At 36.4% G+C, this 7,953-nt stretch overlaps 1 long non-coding RNA gene across 10 annotated transcripts; it reads right to left on the bottom strand.

Annotated features, from left to right (window-relative positions):
* Positions 1 to 232: 232 nt before the first annotated feature.
* Positions 233 to 5,509, bottom strand: LOC113318446. 10 transcript variants are annotated; one of them, XR_003344555.1, is made up of 8 exons: positions 5,016 to 5,505; positions 4,657 to 4,852; positions 4,196 to 4,305; positions 3,185 to 3,326; positions 2,981 to 3,077; positions 1,331 to 1,881; positions 933 to 1,113; positions 233 to 814 (listed from the first exon to the last, which is right to left on the bottom strand). It is a non-coding gene; the product is annotated as an uncharacterized LOC113318446 (long non-coding RNA). The 10 variants fall into 10 exon arrangements; XR_003344548.1 differs by having other exon boundaries at positions 3,185 to 3,349; positions 5,016 to 5,504; XR_003344549.1 differs by having other exon boundaries at positions 2,981 to 3,054; positions 3,185 to 3,349; positions 5,016 to 5,503.
* Between the last annotated feature and the right edge of the window lie 2,444 nt (positions 5,510 to 7,953).

A 7,953-nucleotide genomic window follows, 5' to 3' on the forward strand; every position in this document is an offset into this window, starting at 1 on the left:
TGCCAATATTGCAGAGAAATATGCAGAAACAAAAAACTGGGGAAGATGCCAATCAAATTGCATAGTTTTTATAAGGTTTGAAACGTTGGTGGTACTTTATTTAGACTCGAACTTCTACCACCTACGTTTCCTTATTAAACCCTGTTCTGGAATTCTGTTTTGAAACTTAGCAGGAGAAAGACACATTACGGAAACCTACCCAAATTTACCGAAATCAAGAAACCCAACGAATCCAACGGACGACCATATATTTTTATACAACATACAACTGAGCGATCCTAGCCGTGGGATGACAAAATCGATGGTCGGATTTGTAAGGCTACACACAACACTTCTTTTTAAAATATAGATATATACTAGATTTTGTGCCCGTGCTATACCCGGGCGGCTTCGCAAACTTGGTTCACCAATTCAATCTACAACTACAAATAGAATGACATAGTTACGCACCAACTACAAATACAATGCATCACTGCCTCTTTCTTTGAAATATTTTTTTGATTTGGTAAAGCTCGGCTTTGCCTCGCTCCGTCCCGTCCCGATATGATTTGGTAGAGTCGGGCTTCGGCTTCCCCTCACTCAGTCCCGATATGATTAGGTAAAGCTCGGCTTCGCTTCGCCTCGCCCGTCCCCATTTGATTTGGTAAAGCTCGGCTTCGTCTCGCCCCGTTCCGATATGATTTGGTAAAGCTGGGCTTCGGCTTCGCCTCGCCCAGTCTCGATATGATTTGGTAAAGCTCGGTTTCGGCTCCGCCTCGCCTCGCCCTGTCCCGATTTGATCCCGATGCATTTTTGATTTGGTGTCGCCAAGTTTCTGCATAAAGTCAGTATAAGTTATTAAAAGAATTAATCTAATCATGAAAGAAAATCCACTCTCAAATGCTTTAATCATTTCATTCTCCGAGATTCCAATCTCCCCTGCATATGTCAACCTTATTTACGGGCACCTTGGGGTTAAAGAATCAATGCCGGACAACGAAACATGCCTGGTCAATAGTAGTAGTAGTAGGAGCTGATGGTTTTTTCTTCCGAAGTGAATGCTATTGTCTGAGCCTAAACTGATGGTACACTATCACCATGCAATTTGTTCTGCTATTGCGTACGAAAACTAATCTGCAATGAACAAAAAATTAACAATGAGAAGAAAATGAAAGAACTCAGAGATATCCAAATTTGTCCCTGGTGCTTTCTTCTAATTAATATTCTTATTTACTGCTACTTGTTGTAATATTGACAGTACCGATTTAGGGATATTATCATCTTAGGCACCTTTGTTTCGTCCAAGTATTCCCTGAACTTCAACAGAAACTGCCGTTTCGAGACTTTTTACCTTTTGCACTATCACAGTACTCGATTTCTTCCAACTGATAACACCTCCTACTCGAGTTCTTATGTTTCTGCAGTGAGGCATAACCAAAATGGTATACAGCTAGATTCGCAGTGAGCTCAGTGAACCATACCATTCACCTGCATACTAATAAACCAAAGCCGTTAATCTATAGGTCTGCAAAAGTAAATGCAGAAGCATCTCCAATACTATCGGTAAAAAGAACTCAAACTCAACGCTATGGATCTTTGCCCGACATAGTATCACAGTGATTTAGGATGTGGGGGATGCTAGTGGCAAAGAGCGGCCTGAGTTTATTTGTTCCAAATCAATTTGTTAAACAGACATATTGCAACACTTTCCTGGTTCTAAGTCGAACTTCAATTGCAGATTTCGTTGTTCTTCATGAGCACGGTTGGCATAACTATGAGTTTGACTTTCAACCACAACTTCCATTGTTCTTCATGAGTACGGTTGGCATAACCATGAGTTTGACTGTCTTCTACGTTGCTCATCGACATTTATATGATTTCTGAAGCACCTAATGCTTGTGCCTGCAATTATTCACGGACAATAATCTTAATTTTATGGTCTTGCAATAGTTACAAAAATGACATAATCAATTAGTTAAAAAATGAGAACATTATATGCTACAAAGTTTATCAAAGCAGTGTTAACCTAATGGTCTTATCCATTTTGGTTGCTCAGGTTAAAGAACATAAGAAAACAACTACAAAAGGAAAACAGATACTAAAATCATATCCCCGTCAATATGAGTTGTAACTGGAAAGGGGGGAGCAAACTTATCAATGAGAGTGGTAGATACAGTTCAACTACAATATTTTTGGAAGAGAATTTGCACAAAACCAAGTGGTACTGACATGGTAAAACTATAGTGAAATGAAATTAAGAAAAAGGTGATTCCATGGCATAAACGAACCTAGCTCCACATTTGCCACTGTGGGAAAATGGAGTTGCCAACCCAACAAAATGCCGCCATGAGAAGGTCAGCACTTTTTCCTCCTCTACTCCAGTTAAATGTAAATTCATAGATACTGGTAGTTTGGCATGCTGTGTGGTGCTTATAGACGTGGAAACATTTCATCTGGTGCGATACAATTCAATCATCCATACCAACTCTACGTGAATTTTTGTAGGTACTTCTATTACTACTTGCAAGTTAGTCTAAAGGATGCAAATAATGAAATGGTTACCATAGAGGACTGAATCTAGGACTGAATCTGGTGTGAATTGAACATACAACCTTCTGACTTGAATTCAGACGCACTTCCATTGTGCAACAGAGTCATTCATTAATGGACCAAACTGAACCGTGAAACTTTATTCTAAAAAGAAATTATACAAAATCAAAAAATTTAAGGGAAAACCATGTCAAGCAATTAAAATAAACTATGTTCTTTGGGCCACACCACCATCATTCCCTTCATATGCATGAAAAAGGAATGCATCATGTCAAGATTCGTAACTATGCTGTTTAGTATATATAACTTTGATAATCTACATTTTTTTGTTCAAACAAATAGCTTATAGGCATAAAATTTTCAGCATTTGATGACCTCAAATTGGAGGCACTACAACAACCTCAAATTGGAGGCACTACAACAACAAAATAGTTGTATATTTCCACCATACCTTAGCGATACACCAATATGATCTTCCTGCCTCCCATATTCGAGGTCCTATTATGTATTCCTATAATGTATTCACTGTCGTTGTAGACAAAGGGAAACTTCACCAAAATATAGAAATTAAAATAATATTATCAAAGGAATTCAACTAAGAAGATGAGTCAAGCCTAGTCCATTAAACATGAAGAGGCTAAGATAATCACCAAACCTTACTGTCCAATGAACTACCACAGTTCTTTCGATGGGGCATCCCCCTTATGTAGCATTGCATCATGATATTGGACCGGAAACCATCATCCAAGAAGAAGTGCTTGACCAATTTGTGTGTGGCATCCTCAAAGACAGTCCTACTGCAATAATGTGAAGGGTCGATCTAGCGAACAACACAAAAATCTTAAACAGATGGTACATGGACTACAATGAACAAACAATGAATAAAAATCTTATCAAAAAAATTCAGGGTACGATATTATAACACGAAAGGATCTAATTTTGAATCCCAACCATAATGATGCGAAAAATGCAGCAAAAATGTGTTCACCTCTACGGCTAAAGCATATAATCGACAGGATTTTGGAAAATAATATCATACAAAACCAATGAAGCGCAAATAAATTGCTCCCAATAAGTGGTGTCACACCACCCAAACATAACAGTATAACAGACAAAACATATTAACAATAGGTCTTCACTACGTATCCTGAGATTGAGCCTCATGTCCTCTTAACCCTAAATCTTCACTATAGAATATTCTTTCTAATAGAACTTCTCTAGAAATGGAACCTGGTTCACAATTGCAAAAAAAAGTAATACAAAAATAAAATTTGTGTATTTAGATTGTTAGTTATGTATATAGTTTCCATATTGTTTGTAAGTAGCAACTGACAGGAATACTAAAGAAAATTTCAGAAACATGGGAAACCACACTTGTACATTTTCTAATAATATTTTGATACACCTAGCCATCTATTATACTTGAGGAACACATGAAGTACAGAAATACGGAATTAAAGGTCATCCGAGATTGAAATTGGCCTTCTAACTTCAATCAATCAACAGTTAAGCATCCCTCAACTATATCCCAGAAATGGGACGAAGGTGACCCAACTCACAGTGAGGTCTTTATATCTGGTTTTGACTTCCTTAGCCTTCAGGGCATACAAACAAAAATGCCATCCTTATACTTACGATGGTAAAAATGTTGGATGGAAAAGCTTACCAATGTACACGAAATGTTCTCATCTGCAAGAAATTTAGAGAAAGAGAATGGAGAGTTTGATCTATAACCTCTTCTCCATGCTCTCTTTAAAATCACCATAGCTTCCGCTCCTGTGGAATTCCCTAGAGAATTAAGGTTAACTCGTTTAAGCAAACAAAAAAAAAAAATCAGCAGGCTAAAACAAATTGTATATGCATTGTAATTGTGCTCAACTTTGTAGTACCCATGTTTTCAAAACCAAAAGAATACTTGAGTTCCAATTCCCATCTTAGACCTACAGATTATCTCAACATGATCCTTAGGTGCTGTCAAAATATATATTTATAGGATATCCTATGCATACAATGGTACAACGAAAGATCACGATACAACGAAAGATCAAAATGCAATTTCACTCCATGTTCATATCAAATGCAGGAATTAATCTTAAATTAAAACTAAAAATGTGCTTCACCATTTACCTGAATGTTACCACAATGATGCATGTGAGCTCCCTTCTCCAGATTGTGCAAGAGCATCACAGACAATTATCACCTTAAATCTGGAGTACAGAACTCCCTTCTCCAGATTCCTATCATATAATTGAGTACAGAATCGAATTCCAAGGACAGAAACAAAACTCTCTTTTCATTATAGAGCTTACAAACTTCTATCACGCTGCAAATGAAAAAGTTCAGAAAAAATAAAGATAATCAACCAAAAAAAAAAAATATTTCCCTAATTTTTACTCAAACCCAAAAAATCATCCTTAATTTTTGAATGAACAAAAAAGAGGAAAGATCAACAAACAGCTAAATAAGTAAAGACTTGATTTTTATACCTTAAATTTTCAGGAAATCAACGGTAAATCAGAAAATCTCATAAGGATGATGCTATTGCACATGTTGATTTGTTGACGTCGTTTGAAGATTAGGGATAGGAAACAAATAAGAATCAGTCTTAGCTGCTCTTCCCAAAACCAAACCCTAGTTTCTGAGATTCTTCAGTTGTCTTAACTTAATCATCAATCTCAGTTCTCAATAACCCTTATCAATTTCACCTCCGATTCCCCCTTAAGTTTCATCAGCAATTTCTTCTTAAACACTAAATCACCAAACACCGATCGAAATATCATCCATAAGAACATCAACTCTTTTGTCTATGGCATAACTGGTGGGTTAAGAAATCACCGTTCAACGTGGGTTAGGAAATCACCGTTCTCAATAACCCTTTTCTCAGTTTACGACGAAGAAGAAGCAAACCCTAATGTTTTTATTTTTGTTTGTTTTCGTTTTTGTTTTTGTTCTTTTTTTTGTTTTATTCGTTTTTCTTTTGGGATAATAAATAAAAAATAAAATTATTTTGTGAAGAAAAAGCCTTGCTTTTTTGTTTATTTTGAGAAAAAGTAAAACGGAACGATTGTGTGAAAGGGTGACGGTCACCGTTCAATATGGAATTTAAGGAGCTTAGGATTTTAAAAAAGTTAGATATATATATATGTATACTATCTATTTTTATTTTAACTGCTCTAAAATACTATGTCGTAAATCTATCCTTATGCCCAGTGTAAAAAATAGCCAACCTCATTTCTTATTCGGGTCCCTACTTCCTCTCTTTCTTGTATGATAGGGAAATGACAACCATCGTGATAATTTCTACATCAAATATGGTTGTTTGTTCCTTATGATTAGAAGATGTGGGATAGCAACCAATGAAATATGTATTTCTAAATCGACCTTTTGATTTCTAATAAATTGATTGATAGACACATTTATATGTTTGATTTGTGTCAATTTTATATATTGTTAGTACACAATTTTGTACTCATTATAGTACTTTATGTGTGTAGATATTCTTAGAAAAATCGGTTCAAAAAATTACTAAAGGCACTTGGAAAAGTACTAAAGACATTCCAACTTTGTATAAGGGCATCCCCGGAAATGTGTTAAAAACAGGGTATATTATTTATGTCCCTACTTTTGACACCCAATAAATATATCCTTATACAACAATAAATATGTCTCTACTTTTTAATTACCTTATCCATTTAAAATTAAATTTCCTTAATACCCTCACCCATATAATATTTTTCTTTATTTCAAAATGCAACAAATTTCTTCCTCTACCACTTCACCACCGCCACTAGCACCACCACCACCGTTCAACAACCACCACCTACCAACCGTCGCCACCACTAATATTCTACCACCACTCCTTCACCACCAGTCCTCCACTACCACCACTAGTCCGCCGCCGCCGTCACCGCCGGTTCAGATATTTTTGTATCAACAACAATAGTTGATCCAACTAAAAATATAACAAACAATAGAAGTTGATCCAATTTAGAGGATCAACAATGGTAGTTGATAAAAAAAAAGGGATCAACAATAGAAGTTGATCCATGTAAATACAGTGAACTTGTCGTGAATGAACACGCATCATCTGACATGAGCCAGTCATGCAACCATTGCACCACAAGTTCAACATTGGAAGAAATTTACATGATTTATACTACAAGCATGATTTAAAATACAAGCATGATTATACTTATCCAAGAAAATATTGTCAACAATAGGAATTGAAAGGATCAACAACAGTAGTTGATCTAATAAAAAATTTGGTCAACAACAAGAGTTGATCCAATAAATGGATCAACAACCGTAGTTGATCCCATAAAAAATTGGGTCAACAACAAGAGTGGATCCCACAAAAAATTGGGTTAACAACCGTAGTTGATCCCGTAAAAAATTGGGTCAACAACAACAATTGATCCCATAAAAACATATAAACAACACCAATTGATCATCACCTGTACCTTCATAAACAACAACAGCTTCATCTCCTTCATTGCAGTAACCACCAACAAAACCATCAACCACCATTTATAATCTATAGCAGCAACCGCCACTGTCTTCTATGAAGCTTCAACACCAATTCGAACCATCTGAACCAATTGAGCAAATACCAAATCCTAAATCAAATCTCCATCTCGTCAGATCTGATTTTGAAAATTAATCTTCAAAATCCGAACCAGTTGGCAGCGAAGAAGGTGTTGATAGTTGCAGAGCTGGTGACGATGAAGAAGGTGGTGGTGGGAGTGGTTTGGTTTGATTTTTTTTCAATCACAAAACTCTCCATCTCTCAAATCTTAAATCTCTGCAACAAAATTGAAAATCATACATACCAAATCAGTTTATTCTTTCAATAATTCGAACAAGTGGTAGGCTTGTAAGGATGTAAGAAAATAAGAGCAAAGAGGAAGCCTACTTGTTAACCGCAAGTGCACGGTGTCGATTGTATCTTGTGCAAATACGGGTCGAATCCACAGGGACTAGGGTGTGAGTTGAAGTTTCCTAAGCTAATTCTCTAAGCAGTGAACTAATGAAGCAAAGAGTGACAGTGGCAGTGAGCCAAAGGCAGTGAAGATGATTACAGCTACAGATGGTAGACTAGGAGGATACTAAGGCATTTGATTCCACATCTTGATCCTAAACTAAGGAAGTTATTATGCAAGCTATGTCTTGTTCTTTCAGGGAAGACTACAATGAGTGATTTATTAACTAACCTTGCTAACTTACCCCTAGCATCAGCTGTCTTCTTACAGCACAGCTGATCACAGGTATTTTGGCTCAACTAGTTAACTATCATTCCTAAGGAAATTCAATACAGTCCTTCAAATGGACTGATTTCTTAACCACAGTCACAACTTCACCCCTAGCATCAGCTGTCTTCTTACAGCACAGCTGATCACAGGTGAATTAGCTCAAATGGCTAATTAT

The sequence above is a fragment of the Papaver somniferum genome, chromosome 10 (assembly GCF_003573695.1).
Source record: "Papaver somniferum cultivar HN1 chromosome 10, ASM357369v1, whole genome shotgun sequence".
NCBI classification, from domain to species: Eukaryota; Viridiplantae; Streptophyta; class Magnoliopsida; order Ranunculales; family Papaveraceae; genus Papaver; species Papaver somniferum.